The sequence below is a fragment of the Salmo salar genome, chromosome ssa01 (genome assembly GCF_905237065.1).
Source record: "Salmo salar chromosome ssa01, Ssal_v3.1, whole genome shotgun sequence".
Classification (NCBI taxonomy): domain Eukaryota; kingdom Metazoa; phylum Chordata; class Actinopteri; order Salmoniformes; family Salmonidae; genus Salmo; species Salmo salar.
In genome coordinates, this window is record NC_059442.1 from 145,714,390 (window position 1) to 145,735,164 (window position 20,775).

The window sequence follows — 20,775 nt, forward strand, 5'->3', positions numbered from 1 at the left end:
CTGAGCATGCACCCCTGAGGGGGCCCCGTGTTGAGGATCAGCTTGGCAGATGTGTTTTTACCTACCCTTACCACCTGGGGGCGGCCTGTCAGGAAGTTCAGGATCCAGTTGCACAGGGAGGTGTTTAGTCCCAGAGAGAAATAGAGAGATATAAAATCAACACTCAACTAACCAATAGTGGTTTATTATTAGTGAGTAGTGTTATGCACTGTATTATCAAAAACATTATCTGGTAAAAATTGTCAGACAGAAGCAACTCTTAGTCCTTCATTGCTTTACTGGGTGATTGGCGAACTGTGCTCAACATTAAAATGGAACTAATCAGCATGTAATAGTCAGTCAATATAAAAGGCACCATTGAGCAGCTTGAAATGTTGAAATGGTCAAGTTGTCCAGTTTAATTCAGTAAGTCACAAAAAGCGTTGTTGCATTCACTGAGCATATATGTATGCGTTTTGTAAAACGTGGCACCACATTCATATATCTTTTTCATTGTTTCACTGTAGTCATCAATCATTATCCAACAGCACTTTCCATTTAGCTAATTCATTCAATATGTGTTTATTGTACCACATGAATTGTGCCTTTGAATTGGACCCTATCCAGAACTGTGAGGCTGACCATACATTGACCCTACAGCAGTATCAACTTCGCCAACGGCTAGAGAAATGCCACAATAACATTCATGATACATCCTCCTTCCGGGTCTGACATGCGCTCACACACAACACATGCTGCCTCTTTGCTCCATTTAGACTTTAGACAGGTTGCGTCTCTTGTGGCATCCTATCCCCTACATAATGCACTGAAGTGAATAGGGTGCTATTTAGGACACACTCTTACAACCACATGGGATCTGTACGATCTGTACGATGTTCCATTTACTACAACACAATGCAAGGCTTCTGGTGCTAGCATCAACATTAGCTGTGATAAAGGCACTACTTTATACTGCACTGTATGGATAAACACACATTCAAAAAATATACTGCATTTATTGGCTTAATGTCATGTGAGTACATCTATAAAGCTAGTTCTAGAGGTAAGTAAAGGCTAATGATTCATTAGTCAAATCAGCTGTGTTTTACAGCTGTCTTGGATGTGCCTGTACATAAGCACCATATAGCATCAGCCTACGCACTGTAGTTCACATTTTACCCCTCCCCCCACTAGTGCCTGGGGGAGGATGGCGACGTCTGCACCCCCTGTCCAGCAGATCTTCCTCCTGAGGAAGAGGTGGAGCTACAGTGATTAGGTCATAAGGCTGATCTCAGGCTTTAGTCTCAAAGGAGAGGGAAAGTGATGCAATACCGAGATAAACCAAGAAGAAACGTCAACATTCAAAGCTTCACTGCACTGTGTCAGCAGTCTCCTCCCACTTAGTGGTGTGTTCGCTGTAGTGATTGGACAGCTCAATGTCTGAGTAGGCACTCCCCACCGCCTCCTGCTATTAGTCTGTGTGGTAGTCGGACTGCTCTGACATATGGAAGAATGGAAAGAGGGAAGGAAAGAAAAAAAGGTAGTGAGAAGAAGAGAGTTGATAGGGGTAATAAAAGAGTGAGGTACAAGTACAACCGGAGGGAGGAAGGAAGGAGAAAGAGAGGGAAGGAGAAGTGTAAGTACAGGAACTGTAACAAAACGCCACTCTAGCCATAGCTGCATGTTCATCATCATTTAACCAACCACTTCCGTGGCTCTGCTCTGCGGCAGCATAAACACAACCCATCTCACAGAGCCCAAACAATGTTCAACAATAACAAGGAAGGAGGAAGACAAAAATAAAATTCTATTTTATTTTCCCCAGGACAGCAATGTGCAGGAGGCAGTGAGCCAATCCCATGAAAGAGAGACGAGAGGGGGGTCAAAAGCTAGTAGAGCGGCACTAAAAACATAAATATTAAACTACTACTGTGATGGCAACAGAAAAGTAAACAGCTAGCTAGCTACTGGCTCGCAGCCTCTTCCCAGCTGGCAAAATAAAATACTTTTTACAAAGTTGTGAAAATGTTGCTGTGAGGTTGTGAAAACAGGATGGCACTTTTGTTGCCAAATAGCTACGGTCTCAGAGGTCATTTGGTATTGTGGTCTTGTTGTTGCCTACACCTTGTGATGCCTGTTGGACCTCCATGACCTCCACAGCACTCTGCTGCTCTATGTGCAGATAAGATCATGTAGCAGTCTCACCGTCTACCAGAGCAGGTTTGGCCAGCTCGATGCGGGACACGATCTCAGCCAGGTCAGTGAAGGAGGCGTTGGGACAGGTCACAGGTCCCTGCAGGACACATGGGACAGACAGTGCACAGGTATATTTGAATAGGGGCTTCATACAGAAATCATTCAAAACAATCGCATTAAAATACACCATTTTACAATATCCAGTCATATATAGAGCACTACTTTAAAAACAGCATCATCAAAACTCTGTAAATGTCTGCCATTCCATCTCTAATAGTGAGTAAGGCTTTTCTTCATTTTAATACTCCCTCCCTGATCCTCCCCTCACTCCCTGATCCTCTCCCACACTCCCTCACTCCCTGATACTCCCTCCCTGATCCTCCCTGATCCTCTCCCTCAATCCCTGATCCTCCCCTCACTACCTGATCCTCTCCCTCACTCCCTCACTACCTGGTACACCCTCCCTGATCCTCCCTGATCCTCCCTGATCCTCCCCTCACTCCCTGATCCTCTCCCTCACTCCCTGATACTCCATCCCTGATCCTCCCTGATCCTCCCCGATCCTCTCCCTAAATCCCTGATCCTCCCCTCACTCCCTGATCCTCTCCCTCACTCCCTCACTCCCTGATACCCCATCCCTGATCCTCCCCTCACTCCCTGATCCTCTCCCTCACTCCCTGATCCTCTCCCTTCACTCCCTGATCCTCCCTGATCCTCCCCCTCGCTGATACTCCCTCCCTGATCCTCCCCTCACTCCCTGATCCTCTCCCTCAATCCCTGATCCTCTCCCTCACTCCCTGATCCTCCCTGATCCTCTCCCTCACTCCCTCACTTCCTGATACTCCCTCCCTGATCCTCCCTGATCCTCCCCTCACTCCCTGATCCTCTCCCTCACTCCCTGATCCTCTCCCTCACTCCCTCACTTCCTGATACTCCCTCCCTGATCCTCTCCTCACTCCCTGATCCTCCCCTCACTCCCTGATCCTCTCCCTCACTCCCTCACTCCCTGATCCTCTCCCTCAATCCCTGATCCTCCCTGATCCTCTCCCTCACTCCCTGATCCTCTCCCTCAATCCCTGATCCTCTCCCTCACTCCCTGATCCTCCCTGATCCTCTCCCTCAATCCCTGATCCTCTCCCTCACTCCCTGATCCTCCCTGACCCTCTCCCTCACTCCCTGATCCTCCCCCCCCGCTGATACTCCCCCCCTCGCTGATACTCTCTCCCTCACATTGTTGTTGCTGTGTGTGTTACGAGACTCCAGCATGTTCTCCACCACTCCACTGCGAATCCACACATCAAACACAGTGTTGCCATGCTGGTAACCCACCTCCTGCAGGACACACATCATTCTCACACACAAACAATATATACAAGGCTGAATCTAATGTAGCTAATCTCAGGCAATCCTTGAAAACCTTTTCACACTTTTGACTGAGGAGGAGGAAAGATAGATGAATGGTGAAGTGTGAAGAAGTGAGGTCTACAGTAAGAGGGAGAGCAAGAAGAAGCAAAAAAGAGACTGAATGACAGACCAACTCCCCATGTCGAAGACAAAGAGTGAGACTCACAGGGATCTTGTCGAACTTGCCAAACTCCAGTGTGCGGTATCGGTTTATGGGCGGTCTGATGTACTCGCAGTAGTCACTGCTCTTCACTGATGCACACAACACGCATAGGGCAGCCATATCTACAGGGGTCAAAGGTCAAATACCACCCTGACAACGGAACTGTGCTCATACCTCCAGTGTCTTATTGCTGTGTCCCAAATGACACCCTATTCCTTATAGTGCACTACTTTTGAAAAGAGCAAAAACAGTGCACTAAATAGGGAACAGGGTACAATTTGGGACACATCCTAAGTAATCCTATACATTCCGAGTAATTATTTTTTTAAATGGCATGTATATTCTTAGTAAACAAAAACATACTTTCACTCCGATATGAACCCAATATCAAGTCATAGAAATGAATTGCAAATTAGCACAAGCCATTAAAGGTGTATTAATAAAATATATTTTGGTTTACACAGTACCTGAGGCTGTAGTCCTATACAGTGCTGTGAGAGAGGCTCACATTCATTCACTTTCTCTGCCAGTTAGTCCCAAGACTAACTCCAGCTGTGCTGTGAAGGTGTCTCTTCCTCACCAATCTGCTTGCCCTTGAACACTGTGTAAATGCTGGAGTTGAAGGCGGCGCCAGAGAACATAGAAGTGATGGGGTAGGTCAGGTCCAGCACCTTTTCTTATGTCATCTCCTGCAACACACCGTCAAAAAGACTGGGAACAAATCGATGAGAACCCTTATAATTCACCTTTAATTTTACCACTTTGTCCCATTGAAGTCACAAGACTTCTTAGACCATCCTGGCCAAAATGTAAACACTTGCCAACAGGCGACAGTTAAAGGTTGAGTGAAGATCAAATTAATATTTCTAAATTTGTCTTTCCTGGATTCCTTGTGTCCTCTCTCCTTGCCTCCTTCTCAAGGTATTTTGGACAAAAATATCCAATCTCCCTCTCCTTTGACTTTTTCTTCCAATGCATTTTGAGAAAGAGGCGAGGACGGAGGACGCAATGAATCGAGGAAAGAAGAACTGAGAAAGAGACTAGATGAGGTGTTGTGGTTCCTCTCACCATGGCCCACTCTCGTGCCCTCTTTCTCATGCGGCTGTGGTCCTCCGCGTACAGCGTCCCCATCAGGGAGCCGATGGAAACTCCACCCACCAGGTCCACAGGGATCCCTGCCTCACTCAGAGCAGAGCAAGAGCGAGAGTGAGAGAGACTCCCTCATCAAACTTAACCTTTCTTGGGGAGGTGGGACGCTAGCGTGAATCAGCACTACAATTTACAAAACTACTCATCATAAACGTTGATAAAATATTAAACTGTTATTCAAAGAATTATAGATGAACATCTCCTTTATGCAACTGCTGTGACAGATTTCAAAAATGCTTCACGGGGAAAGCACACTTTGCAATAATCTGAGTACTGCGCTCAGAATAAGACATCAAGCAATACAGATACCCGCCATTTTGGAGTCATCTAAAATCATAAGTAGCATTAGAAATATTCACTTATCTTTGATGATCTTCATCAGAAGGCACTTCCAGGAATCCCAGGTTGTTTTGTTCGATAAAGTCCATAATTTATGTTCAAATAGCTCCTTGTTGTTTGCGCGTTCAGTAAGCTACTCCAAGTGTAGGAAGCGCGGCCAAAATGTCACGACGAAAAGTAAAAAAAAGTTATATTTACGTTCGTTTAAACATGTCAAACGTTGTATAGCATCAATCTTTAGGGCCTTTTTATCTTAGAACTTCAATAATATTCCAACCGGATTATTCCAATGTCTTGAAAAACGTTTTGGAACACAGCTACCCCTCACGTGAAAGCGTGCCAATGAACTCATGTGCTTTCCTGAGTCAACAACTTCCAACTTCCTTTGTTGGCTCTCTGTTCACCATAGACACCTCAAACAACTTTCTAAAGGCTGTTGACATCTAGTGGAAGCCTTAGGAAGTGCAAAATGAACCCTAAGTCACTGTGTGTTAGATAGGCAATCACTTGAAAAAACTCCAGCCTCAGATCCTCCACATCCTGGTTGGATTTTTTCTCAGGTTTTTGCCTGCCATATGAGTTCTGTTATACTCACAGACATCATTCAAACCGTTTTAGAAACTTCAGAGTGTTTTCTATCCAAATCTACTAATAACATGCATATTCTAGTTCCTGGGCCCGAGTAGTAGGCTGTTTAATTTGGGTACGTTTTTCGTCCGGCCGTGAAAATACTGCCCCGTACCCAAGAGGGGTTAAAGGAATGTGGATCTACGTAATGTCTCGGCTTTCGTCATGTTTGTGGTTCTGATGACTAACCAGTCTCTGCAGCGTTCCCTGTATCTGGCAGGTGTAAAAACAGATTGCAGTGCAGATGTTTTGAAATGGTTTCACACAACAGACTCACAACTCATCTCTACTAATGTTCACTGTTAGTGATTGTAACTGCCAAGTAAACATCTTGTTTTACATCACCACATATGTCAAAACTAGTACCACACCACTTCACAAGGGGAACAAGACACATAGTTCAAGGCATTTAACAAAACAGAAGAGAGAGAGACAAGAGGAACCAACCTTGAAACATCTCCTGAACACAACACAAAAACAGCACAAACAGAAGGAGAAGAGAGAGGAGAGACATGAGAACAAGATAAAATTAAAAGAGCGAGAAATTACATGTGGAAGCAGTCAGTTATTTGAGTCATCATGGTATGACTTCACAGAAATGACTAGTGACTATATATAGTGCTTAGTGATGTCAGTGATGTAGAAGTCAGAGATCATTGGGTCGTACCTGGAGTCATTGGGTCGTACCTGGCTCCTCCTCCCCCATATGAGGGCGATGGCATCAGCACCCTGGGCAGACGGGAAAAGTCTGAATGGCGGTCAGCTGGCTTTTGGAACACAAGCTAGTACATCTCTATCTGTAGAGGAGAGACAGACACTCAGAAGAGCTTAACACACTAGTTCCTAAATGGTTGGACACTAGAAATAACAGTGGGGTTACCTGGCAATTCTACCTTCGTTATGGGTGGTGTCTGATTGTGCAGTTTTGGCAGATCAGATGTGTGTGTTTGCGTGCGTGTGCATACCAGTTTGGGCAGGCTCCTTTTGGAGTAGACCCTGTGTGGGCAGGAGAGGTGCAGGTGCCTGGAGATCCAGCTCCTCATGTTGAGCCACTCCACAGTGCCCTGGAGTGGTGGGCCATCTTCCCTGTGTAACAACACCAGCTGCTTCTGGGCCCTCACCGCACTGCCCTCCAGCATCTGCTCCAACTACAGGGTCAAAGAGAAAAGGTCAACTAGAGAATAAAAGGTCAGCGAGAGGTCAGACAAAGGGAAGTAGGGCACAGTTTATCTAAAACTATACAAACAGACGTATAATGCATACAACAGACTGTACGCCCATTTCTGTATATGAGAATAACATTCAACAGGCATAGTAGGCACATAATACAGTGCATTCGGGAAGTATTCAGACCCCTTCCCTTTTTCCACATTTTGTTACGTTACAGCCTTATTCTAAAATAGATTAAATACATTACAGCCTTATTCTAAAATAGATACAATATTTCCCCCCCCCCTCAATCTACACACAATACCACATAATGACAATGCAAAAACAAGTTTAGACATTTAGCAAATATATCAAATTTAAAAAACAGAAAACGTTATTTACATAAGAATTCAGAACCTTTGCTATGAGACTCGAAATTGAGCTCAGGTGCATCCTAATTCCATTGATCATCCTTGAGAGTCCACCTTTGGTAAATTCAATTGATTGGACAAGATTTGGAGAGGCACACAACCTGTCTATATAAGGTCCCACAGTTGACAATGCATGTCAGAGAAAAAAACCAAGCCATGAGGTCGAAGGAATTGTCTGTAGAACTACGAGACAGGATTTTGTCGAGGCACAGATCTGGAGAAGGGTACCAAAAAATGACCTACGCATTGAAGGTCCCCAAGAACACAGTTGCCTCCATCATTCTTAAATGGAAGAAGTTTGGAACCACCAAGATTCTTCCTAGTGCTGGCCCCCCGGCCAAACTGAGCAACCGGTGAAGAAGGGTCCTGGTTAGGGAGGTGACCAAGAACCCGATGGTCACTCTGATGGTTCTCCAGAGTTCCTCTGTGGAGATGGTAGAACCTTCCAGAAGGACAACCATTTCTGCAGCACTCCACCAATCAGGACTTTATGGTAGGGTGGCCCGACAGAAGCCACTCCTCAGTAAAAGGCACAAGACAACCCGCTTGGAGGTTGACAAAAGTCAGCTAAAGAACTCTGACCATAAGAAACAAGATTCTCTGGTCTGAAGAAACCAAGATTGTACTCTTTCGCCTGAATGCCATGTGTCACGTCTGGAGGAAACCTGGCACCACCCTTACGGTGAAGCATGGTGGTGGCAGCATCATGCTGTGGGGAGATTTTTCAGAGGCAGGGACTGGGAGACTAGTCAGGATCGAGGGAAAGATGAACAGAGCAAAGTACACAGAGAGCCTTGGTGAAAACCTGCTCCTGAGTGCTCAGAACCTCAGACTGTGGCTACGGTTTACCTTCCAACAGGACAACAACCCTAAGCACAGAGCCAAGACAACGCAGGAGTGGCTTCGGGACAAGTCTCTGAATGTCCTTGACTGGCCCAGCCAGAGCCCGGGCTTGAACCCGATCGAACATCTCTGCAGATACCTGAAAATAGCTGTGCAGCAACTCTCCCCATCCAACAGAGCTTGAGAGGATCTGCAGAGAAGAATGGGAGAAACTCCTCAAATACAGGTGTACCAAGCATGTGATGTCATACCCAAGAACATTTAAAGCTGTAATCACTGCCAACGGTGCTTCAACAAAGTACTGAGTAAAGGGTCTGAATACTTATGTAAATCTGATATAAACCTGTTTTTGCTTTGTCATTATGGGTTATTGTGTGTAGATTGATGAGGGGAAAAAACAATTTAATCAATTTTAGAATAAGGCTGTAACGTAACAAAATGTGGAAAAATTCAAGGGGTCTGAATACTTTCCGAATGCACTGTTTATAGGCACACTTTATGCAGAAAGACAACCTTTTGAACCACAATAAAAGCTACAGTAGCAGTTAGGCAGAGAAGAGATTATTACACAATAATATCAAGCCACTTGAGTCTGTCTGTGTGTGGTTGGTATTTTTCTCCATCTCAGTCGATATCATATCAGGGATAAGTGGTCAGTGAGGTCGACCCTGCAACCAAGCCCCAGACACACTGACCATTAGGTTCTTTAGCACAAGGTCTCATGCTGTGTCTCAAATTACACCCTATTCCCTACATAGTGAACTACTTTTGACCAGTGCCTTTAGGGTTCTGGTGCCACTTGGGATGGAAACCCAGTGTTTGAACTGATGAGGGAGGGTGAAAAAATACAATCAAACAGAAGCTATGAATCATTCTGCTGCTTGAGCAAATATTGATCGACGTCTCTCCAGTTCAGTCTACACTTCCATTCTTTTACTTTTTTACTTTTTTCCACCTGACCGACTTAGACCCCTTTTCCCTTCCCCCCACAACCCACTCTACCTTTTCATTCTCTCCCTTTCACCACCCCCACTTCTCTGAGGTTGAGAAACATACCATGCATTGTAGCTTTGGCCATTGAGCCTGTTGAAACCCACATCAAACACATGATTAAAGAACCTAATGATCTGCACTAAACTTAATCCCACATCCTCTGCCAAGCTCCATGCTAACCTCTCCCCAAGCACCATGCTAGCACGCTAAGCTAGCTAACCGCTCCCCAAGCACCATGCTAATACGCTAAGCTAGCTAACCTCTCCCCAATCACCATGCTATCACGCTAAGCTAGCTAACCTCTTCTAAAGCCAATGCTAGTTTTGCAATGAAAACTATTGTTTCTATTGGACAAATTCAGGTAGGTTATTTCCTGTTTTGTTTGTTGGTCTGTCTCTTGCTCACTGTCTGCCATTATGTCTGTCTCTGTCAGTCTGTCAGACAGACAAACATAACGACACAGAGAGCTTCCTACCTGAATTTGTCCAATAGAAACGCTTGTTTTAAATGCAAAGCGATTTCCGTTACTGAACGTTTTGCAACTCTTTGCTACGTTGTGCACTAATGACTCCACTTATGACTCCACCAAGGGCCAGGGTCTGATAACAACATAGGCTGGTCTTCTAGGCCAGGGTTTCCCAAACTCGGTCCTGGGGCCCCACCTGGGTGTACATTTAATTTTTTGCCCTAGCACTACACAGCTGATTCAAATGATCAAAGCTTGATGAGGAGTTGGTTATTTGAATTAGATGTGTAGTGCTAGGGTAAGAATCTACGGAAAGGCAACACTGCTGAACTGCACCGTCCAGACAGCCTTGAAGTGACATGATGAAGAGAGGAGAATTGTGTATGTGTGTCTGTAAGAGAGAAAGAGAGTGTGTGTATGTGTGTGTGCACATGCAAGGTGTGTGTGCAAGGTGTGTGTGTACAGTGCATTCGGAAAGTATTCAGACCCCTGGACTTTTTCCACATTTTGTTACGTTACAGCCTTATTCTGAACTCGATTACATCGTTTTTTTCCTCATCAATCTACACACAATAGCCCATAATGACAAAGCAAAAACAGGTTTAGAAATGTGTGTACATTTATAAAGAATTAAAAACTGAAAGAGCACATTTACATAAGTATTCAGAACTTTGTTGAAACATCTTTGACAGCAATTACAGCCTTGAGTCTGCTTGGGGATTACGCTACAAGCTTGGCAGACCTGTAATTTGTGGTGTTTCGCCCATTCTTCTCTGCAGATCCTCTCAAGCTCTGTCAGGTGGAATGGGGAGAGTCACTTCACAGCTATTTTCAGGTCTCTCCAGAGATGTTCGATCGTGTTCAAGCCCGGGCTCTGGCTGTGCCACTCAAGGACATTCAGAGACTTGTCCCGAAGCCACTCCTGGGTTGTCTTGGCAGTGTGCTTAGGGTCGTTGTCCAGTTGGATGGTGAACCTTCGCCCCAGTCTGAAGTCCTGAGCACTCTGGAGCAGGTTTTCACCAAGGATCTCTCTGTACTTTGCTCCATTCATCTTTCCCTCGATTCTGACTAGTTTCCCAGTCCCTGCTGCTGAAAAACATCTCCACAGCATGCTGCTGCCACCACCATGCTTCACCGTAGGGATGGTGCCAGGCTTCCTCCAGACATGATGGTTGGCATTCAGGCGAAAGAGTTCAATCTTGGTTTCATCAGACCAAAGAATCTTGTTTCTCATGGTCTGAGGGACCTTTAGGTGCCTTTTGGCAAACTCCAAGCGTGAGTGACCATCGGGTTCTTGGTCACCTCCCTGACCAAGGCCCTTCTCCCCCGACTGCTCAGTTTGGCCCGGGCGGCCAGCTCTAGTGTCACGCCCTGACCATAGAGAGCCTTTTATTCTCCTTGTTGGTTAGGTCGGGGTGTGACTAGGGTGGGTTATCTAGGTTGTTTTTCTATGTTGGCCTGGTATGGTTCCCAATCAGAGGCAGCTGTTTACCGTTGTCTATGATTGGGGATCATATTTAGGCAGCCATTTCCCCACTGTGTTTTGTGGGATCTTATTTTGAGTAAGTGCATGTAGCAACTCTGTCGTCACGGTTTGTTGTTTGTTTCCTTTTGTTTTGTGAGTTTCTTTAAATAAAAGATGTGGAACTCAGAGCACGCTGCACCTTGGTCCATCTCTACACACAATCGTGACATCTAGGAAGAATCTTGGTGGTTCCAAACTTCTTCCATATAGGAATGATGGAGGCCACTGTGTTCTTGGGGAACTTCAATGCTGCAGAAATATTTTGGTACCCTTCCCCAGATCTGTGCCTCGACACAATCCTGTCTCGGAGCTCTATAGACAATTCCTTCGACCATATGGCTTGGTTTTTGCTCTGACATGCACTGTCAACTGTGAGACCTGATATAGACAGGTGTGTGCCTTTCCAAATCATGTCCATTCAATTGGATTTTCCACAGGTGGACTCCAATCAAGTTGTAGAAACATCTCAAGGATGATCAATGGAAACAGGATGCAACTGAGCTCAATTTCGAGGATCATAGCAAAGGGTCTGAATACTTCTGTAAATAAGGTATTTTTGTTTTTTCTTTTAGTATATTTGCTAAAATTTCTAAAAACCCGTTTTCGCTTTATCATTATGGGGTATTGTTTGTTGATGAGGATACATTTTATTTAATCCACTTTAGGCTGTAACATAACAAAATGTGGAAAAAGTAAATTGCACTGTACACTCTTCCTCCCTTCCTCATACACTCTCTGTCTCCCTCTCTCTCATAAACACACACACCACTCTCTCCCACAAACACACATACACTGCTCCCAACTTTTAAAAAGTTAGGCATCAAACAAAATTTAAGGAGCACCAGAAATAAATAGATTTATATAGTTTAGGCCTACATGAATCCTGCATTTGAAGCACATCTCAATCAAATTTGCCTCGATTTACTGTCAAGTTACCAGGTTGTTAGCTAGCTATGTAACATGACTGAACAAGTTTTTTTTGTTATCAAACCAAGAATTAGCCACCCAGGATTAGTTTAAAATGGCCTGCGACATTCTTTGTGAAATTACATAAAATGTGCGCGAATCCCGATAGAATGAATAAAAAAGCATCTCCGGTAATATAAGTCATGTTTTTAACCATTTAGGCTAGAAACAAGATGTTTTCTTTGCTGGAAAGCTGCAAGCATGGCTGTCGTGAAGTGGTGTTCCCTTTTCCCTCTCTGGCACTCAGAGGCTGCATGACAGTGAACTGGCAAAGTCTACACAGGCTGGTCTGTGCTCTTGGTTATAACAGGCGATGACATGATACAATGTATCAACTTTACTCGTGCTGCTCCAATGTGACAAATGTACAAATCTAACAACAGAAAACTCATCAGGGTCTGCATCCCCACTCACCATCACAGCTAAATTATATTTTAAACTAATGGAGGAAAAGGTGCGCATGAAGAGCGGACAGAGAGAACCAGGTGAGTGAGAGCTGGTAGGGGAAGCGGAGAGAACCAGGTGAGTGAGAGCTGGTAGGGGAAGCGGAGAGAACCAGGGTGAGTGAGAGCTGGTAGGGGAAGCGGAGAGAACCAGGGTGAGTGAGAGCTGGTAGGGGAAGCGGAGAGAACCAGGTGAGTGAGAGCTGGTAGGGGAAGCGGAGAGAACCAGGTGAGTGAGAGCTGGTAGGGGAAGCGGAGAGAACCAGGTGAGTGAGAGCTGGTAGGGGAAGCGGAGAGAACCAGGTGAGTGAGAGCTGGTAGGGGAAGCGGAGAGAACCAGGGTGAGTGAGAGCTGGTAGGGGAAGCGGAGAGAACCAGGTGAGTGAGAGCTGGTAGGGGAAGCGGAGAGAACCAGGGTGAGTGAGAGCTGGTAGGGGAAGCGGAGAGAACCAGGTGAGTGAGAGCTGGTAGGGGAAGCGGAGAGAACCAGGTGAGTGAGAGCTGGTAGGGGAAGCGGAGAGAACCAGGTGAGTGAGGGCTGGAAGAGGATGCGGAGAGAACCAGGTGAGTGAGGGCCGGTAGTAGATGTGGCTGGCTGATTACAGCTGCCACGTGAAATGCGCAAAGTGAGTGAAAGTGAAGTTAATATTATTGGACCTGCGCATACAAAAGACTAGTGGCTGTTGCTTAAATTCAGCAAAACTGATTTTATAAACATTTTATAACAGGCGCCAGAAGATTCTTTAGATCGGTCGTGCTGAAGAATTAGGTAGTATCATTTGAAACGGGACTACGGTGTTCTGAAATGTTGCTATCATGACGTTTTGGTACCGTGATATTACCGTGGTCCCGATATACCGTGCAACACTAATTCGATTACCATATTTAACCATATATACTATGTACATATTACTGTATATTATACGTCTATATGGTACTCCCTGTCCGAAACTGCTCACCTGCAGCTTGATGATGCCCAGCAGATCTGGACGATGTCGCTGACCTTGCTGGGGTGGACGTTGTCAGAGCATCCCTCACAGTCTGTGTAGTGGAACGCCGCCAAGGGTGTGTGCTGCATGGTCACACTCTTCTTCAGGATGGACTGGAGGAGAGGTGGGAGGACAGAGAGGGAAGGGGGGGGATTCAGGCATTAGTGAGGCAGACGCAAGCCCAGAGGCAAAGGTATGGGTGACCCAAATGGCACCCTATTCCCTATATGACATGTAGGGAATAGTGTTTAATTTGGGTCACACAGAGTGGTGTAATGGAGAGGGAAGGAAGGAAGAACGGAGGTTCACCTTATAAATGACAGGGCTGGAGGGGCGTTCGTCTATGGTGACTCTGGCCCGCTCGTATGCCATGTTCAGGTCGTTCCCTCTCACCCCTGCTGAGCAGAGAGAGGTATTGATGGGCATACTGTGCGTGTGAAGCCACAAGGGAATGAAGTTGTGGTACTCTGCAGTGGACAAGCCTACTTGTACCATCAGTGGGCATAAAGATAGAATGAGTTTTCCTAGAGGCGTTGGAGGGACTGTCTTTCCCAGCGTCTGTGTCGGAGCAGGTTTCTGTATGTGCAGGTGGGGGGGGGGGTCCTGACTAGACTCCCCTCTCCTACCACCCCAGTAACCGTCACAAAGGGGACCGCCTGACACTCCTGTCAATCAAAGATGCAAAGATGTTGCACTATTTTACATCATATCAACCTAATCGTGCATTAAGCAACATTAGAGAATACAATATGAGGTGGGTGAAGGAAAGAATACTAGAGTAAGGGCCTCCCAAGTGGTGCAGTGGTATAAGGCACTGCATCGCAGTGCTAGCTGTGCCACTAGAGATTCTGGGTTTGAGTCCATGCTTTGTCGCAGCCGGCCGTGACCGGGAGATCCATGGGGCGGCGCACAATTGGCCCAGCGACTCCTGTGGTGGGCCGGGTGCAGTGCACACTGACACAGTTGCCAGGTGTACGGTGTTTCCTCTGACACATTGGTGCGGCTGGCTTCTGGGTTAAGTAGGCATTGTGTCAAGAAGCATTGCGGCTTGGTTGGGTTGTGTTTGGGTTGGGTTGTGTCCATACGGAAGTTGCAGCGATGAGACAAGACTGTAACTACCAATGGGGAGAAAAAACAATATATATATATATATATATATATATATATATATATATAAAGAATACTAGAGGAAGTTAAATCAGAACGACAGAATTCAATTGTAAAATAAAGTGGCTGTTAAAGAAGATGGGTCGAGGGGGTCTGAGTGAAGACTTCCAATCTCGCTCTGTGATGGAGAACAATAAAGCTTTAACACTGATGGAAGATTAGTGGCAAGTGGGTTTAAAAGTTACTGTCCTTTATATGATTTATAGAGGCTCGTGATCCATATTATTCAGTTTCACTGAGCTTTAAGACTCTGGAAGATGTCGGGATAGAGGATAGAGCTATGATGCTGGGCTTAATTGTGTGTGAAATTAGGTTGTGTGTGTGTACGATATCGCTGGAGTGTGTACTCTACTGTGTAAGTGTGTGTATCACCGGGTTGAAGAGCTCTGTGGTCAGGCCCAGGTAGTTATATAAGGGCCGGAAGCTCACTCTCTGGAGTTGCACCATGATTATCTGGGACACACACACCAACGTGGATCAAACACCACTACACAACAATGGCTGTAATACAGCCACAACAGCACTATTCTTCAGAACAATCAGGGTGTACTTTCAACTCAGGTTAGGCAGAATTTCCATCCTTGGGTGTCTCCCAAATGGCACCCTATTTCCTACATAGTGCACTACTTTCGACTAGGGCCCATAGGGAATAGGGTGCAATTTGAGACACAGACATTGCCATTAGGGGGTCTCATCCAAACAGTTCTGTTTGTTTGAATGGGTTTAGAACCAGGCTGAGGGTTGGGGTCATACCTGAATGACGCGCATTAGAGTTTCGGGGTACTACTCAAACACAGAATGGAAGGCTTCACTATCCTGCAGACGCAGGATAGTGAAGCAAGACGCAGCCCGTGCTGACAGCGTCTTATAGGGGGTGGAGTAACCCTGAGGAACACAGGAACCAACCAATCACACAAGGAAGAGATAGAAAATAAGAGAGAGAGAGAGCGAAGGAGGGTTAACCAGAGTGACCTAACCTGGTAAAGGAAGATGGAAATAGATTCATGTGGATGGAACACTGAAATAATAAGAGGAGGATAGAGGGATGAATAGACAGATTGAAAAATAAGCGTGAGAAGAATAGAGAGGGAGCAAAGATGAACAGAGGTATAGCAGTGGAGGGAGGGATGAGCTGAGAGCTGGCTGGATCAAGGACAGGACAGGGAGGAGGGAGAGATGCATGGATGGGTGAAGTAGTGAGTAGAGGAGAACAGAGGCTGTGTGAGGCATGTCAGATGAAGCGGAGATATAGTCTCATCCAAAATGACAGCCAATTCCCTATATAGTGCACTACTTTTGACAACAGCCCTATGGCCAAATGTAGTGCACTATAAAGGGAATATGGTGCCATTTGGGACGAGTCAATATTTCCACTCCATCTGATGTCCAGAATACTGAGTAGGCTATGAACACTGTCCCCCAGGAGCACGTCCTTCACAACCGGCTCTGTACCATCCTGTACCACACACAGAAAGCTAAATTCCCCTAGGTGCACGGAGTGACTCATAAAAATACATCTATGATATTGACTAAGCAAAAATGTCAGTGGATGCTGGTGTTAGGGTTAAGGCTAGCTCTGAGCGTGTGTACACTGGGTTTCATGGTGTATTCCCAGCGGGGATTCTAGCCTGTTCTTCCATCTTCGTGGATGCAGTGTTCCAGACATCCGTCGTGGACCACGTAGATGCTATTGTAATCATCTCCCAGCCGGAACAGCCCCTCCCCTTCATGTAACTCCACAAGACCATGTGACAACACAGCTCCAGGAACTTTTCAAAGTGGCCAAGCACCCTGAGAGCAGAGGGAGATAACATAGAGTTACACAGACAACACACACACTGCTACTGGTGTGTGAGAGTGGAGTGTGGAGTTCTGCACGTCAAACTCAGTCAGGTCGGCCTCCAGGTGGGATGGAGGGGGCTCCTTGGGCTGAAGGGTGGGGAGCTCCTTACGGATACGCAGGATCCTAGAACATACACACACATTAGATGGCATAGACTAGTGCGCCCTTCTTAAATGTCATTTCCTCTTTTTTGAGTAGTGGTGTGACAGCCTCTAAAGATGGTAGCCTACCTGCGAGCTATACTCAGGACTTTGGGTCTCTTCCGAGGGCACTGCTTGGACACTCGAGGTAGAGGACAGAGGGGAGGACAGGGTCTAGGGTCTGGACCTGCATGTGACAGAGAGAGACAGAGGGAATCCATGGAAGGAAGGGGATGAAGGGATGAGTTACGAAAGGCACAAAATGCTACTTTGCTCTGCGTTCTAGATGGGAAACATGTAACTAACATTTCTTATCATCAGAAGACAAATCACAGGAGATTCACACTCAATTCCAAGAATTGATACGTAATATTCTGAAATTATAAAGGCGTCAGAAATTAATTTCAATTCAAAAGAATGGGAATAAGGATTGGCATGCTAAACTCCTGGGCCTCTATTCTTAAAGTGTCTCAGAAAATAAATAATTGCTGATTTAGGATCAGGTCCCCGCTGACCATATAATCATATTCATTTGAATTTAAAAAGTTTAACTAATCCTAGATCAGCACTCCTACTCTGAGGCACTTTATGAATACGGGCTCTGATAAATAATGCATGGAATGGAGATGAGTGACTAGGTGAAGAGTCTCTTTCATTTCCCAAGTAAAAGGTAGTATTGTAGTGAATTCAGGAGGAAACACCGACTGGGACTCAATCCCAGGTCCAGTGACTGTCAACCCAACACCTTACGCCAGGAGATCTGACCCTCTTGACGAGCTCGCTAGGTCTTGGGTTAAGGTCGCTACAGTATGCATACCTTTCTGTCAATAGGTTGGTAAGTAGGAGAGTGAACAGATGTGTATCCCAAATGGCACCCTATTCATTGGTGCACTACTTTTGACCAAGGCCTTATGGGACCAGGTCAAAAGTAGTGGCACTATAAAGGGACTAGGGTGCCATATGGAACACACTTTAAGAATTACTAACCTTCCTCATTATCTTCCTGCCGTAGAAGAGCACCTTGTCTCTCTTCCTGAAGCGATAGCGGGGAACAGCCTGCTGTCCACCTTCCAACACAGACACAACATGCTATCAACATAGATAACACCGCTTTTGTGAGCAATAGTGCCTAGTAAACAGAGCGCAAAATACAACTAGGCCTACATAGTATACAGCACAGATGGAATGAATGTCCTGTGAATAAGGATTCTCTGTTCAGGACCAACAGTTATTATTCGCCAATGCTGGTGTGGTCAAATTTCACTCATTGTCAAGTATGTTTTCAGTGTGTATAATATCAAGTTCAATATCAACTGTGTTCTTGGTCCACATGCTTGTCCCATGAAGCAGGGAGGAAGAGGATGGATGACTGTATATTCTATAGATGAAGAGCACCACAATGCCAATTAAAGACTGCCACCACAGCCCCGATCAGCACGCCAGTCAACTGGACAACAAAACAGGGTTATTACCATGAAGATCCATTCAATTACAGTGTTCTATTCAAATCGCTTTTGCGCAATTTCTTGTCCAATATGAACCAGTTGAAAAAACAGTTTCCTCCTGGCTGTCCCACCACCAATTTACATCACTAGCCAATCAATGTCTCACGCCCTGATCTGTTTCACCTGTCCTTGTGATTGTCTCCACCCCCTCCAGGTGTCGCGTGTTTCCCCCAGTGTATTTATCCCTGAGTTTCCTGTCTCTCTGTGCCAGTTTGTCTTGTATGTTTCCAAGTCAACCAGAGGTTTTCCCCGTTCTCCTGCTTTTGCATTCTCCTTTTTCTAGTCCTCCCGGTTTTAACCCTTGCCTGTTTCTGGACTTTGTACCCGCCTGCATGACCTTTCTGCCTGCCTTGACCACAAGCCTGTCTGCCACTCTGTACCTCCTGGACTCTGATCTGGTGTTGACCTTTTTGCCTGTCCACGACAATTCTCTTGCCTACCCCTTTGGATTAATAAACATTATAAGACTCCAACCATCTGCCTCCTGTGTCTGCATTTGTGTCTCGCCTTGTGCCTTGATACAATGCTGCTTCCAGGAAGGGATTTGATTATCTGGCCCGGATTAACATGGTGGGATCAGTTTACGCCAGGTGAAAGGTTATTGGACACTACCCTGTTGTCAGAGCTGGGTATCACTACTCAACCCCTTTCCAATCCCATGGACATCAAAGCGCTAGATGGGCGCTCTATAGGCAGTCACCCACAATACAGTTCCTATCAACCTACGAGTGTCAGGGAGCCACAGTGAGTCTATGCAGTTTATGCTCATCAAGTCTCCTCAGGTACCCATGGTGTTGGGGTTTTCATGGCTCCAGCAACACAATCTCCTTATCGACTGGATTGCTGGTGTTATCATGGGCTGGAGCCCCTTCTGCCACACTCATTGCCTGAAGTCGGTGCCGCTTGCCCCGGGACGTTTTCCTAACCTACGATTGTGGGATCGACCTTCGCCCGGACACTACTCCACCCTGGGGGAGGCTGTATTCTCTGTCGGGTCCGGAGACCAAGGTGATGGAAAAGTACATCAAGGACTCCCTGGCCGCAGGGTGTATGCGTCCGTGTATCGACTACCGGGGCCTTAATGACATCACGGTTAAAAAACGTTACCCACTACCACTCATTGCCTCAGCGTTCGACCCGGTTCAGGGGGCTACTATTTTCTCTAAGTTGGACCTTCGGAACGCCTACCATCTGGTGTGGATACGGGAAGGAGACGAGTGAAAGACAGCCTTCAACGCTGCAAATACCTGGTGACACCATTCGGACTGACCAATGCTCCTGCTGTATTCCAGGTCCTGGTTAACGACGTTCTCCGACATGTTGAACCGGTTCGTGTTCGTCTACCTTGACGACATCCTCGTCTTTTCCCACTCAGCTCAAGAACATGTTCTTCTCGTCCTAAAAGTCCTTCAGCGTCTCCTGGAGAACCAGCTTTTTGTTTATAGCATAAAAATGTGAATTCCACCACTCCATCTCCTTCCTAGGATACATCATTGCTGCAGGTAATGTGCAGATGGATCCTGGCAAGTTGAGAGCATGGTGGATTGACCTCGACCCACTTCCAGAGTGCAGCTGCAACACTTCCTGGGGTTTGCCAATTTCTATCGCCCTTTTATCCGGGGTTACAGCACACTGGCTTCCCCCCTTTCAGCACTCACCTCTCCCAAGTTCCTGTTTGCGTAGTCTCCAGCTGCTGACCGGGCGTTCCTGGACCTAAAGCATCGATTCACTACAGCTCCCATATGAATCCATCCTGCTCTGTCCTGTCAGTTCTTGGTGGAGGTCGACGCCTCAAACGTCGGAGTGGGGGCTGTCCTGTCCCAGCATTCTTCCCAGGACCAAAAGCTGTATCCCTGCGCCTCCTTTTCCCAGTGTCTTAACGCCACTGAGAGGCATGATGATGTGGGAAATCGAGAACTTCTCGCGGTGAAGATGGCGTTGGAGGTGTGGAGGCACTGGTTAGAGGGGGCGGAACACCCATTCATTGTGTGGACTGATCACAAGAACCTGGAATATCTCCGCACAACCAAGCGTCTCAACTCCAGGCAAGCTCAATCGGCCCTGCTACACTTGGTTCAACTTTACCATCTCCTACCGCGTGGGGTCCAAGAATGTTAAGCCGGATGCGCTTTCGCTAACTGGATGTTTGTCCCAGATGCTGCCCATTCCCCAGTCCTGAAATGGGCTCATTCCTCCAGACCTGCCACCCTGGCTCCTGTTGGACCCTGGCCTTTGTGCAACAATGTTTTTGGTGGCCCACCATGGTTCCTGACGTCTCGGCGTTCCCCGCCACCTGCACTGTTTGTGCTCAGCTCCAGCTGGCCTCCTTCAACCACTTTCTGTCCCTCACAGCCCCTGGTCTCAAATCTCTGGACTTCGTCACTGGTCTCCCTCCATCTGATGGCAACACCACTATCCTTACGGTGGTGGATAGGTTTTCCCAAAGCCGCCCATTTCA

The 20,775-nt window shown here is 46.4% G+C and overlaps 1 pseudogene; it reads right to left on the bottom strand.

The window, feature by feature from the left end:
* Nucleotides 1-257: 257 nt before the first annotated feature.
* LOC106567240 (patatin-like phospholipase domain-containing protein 7) lies at nucleotides 258-19,636 on the bottom strand (annotated as a pseudogene).
* Between the last annotated feature and the right edge of the window lie 1,139 nt (nucleotides 19,637-20,775).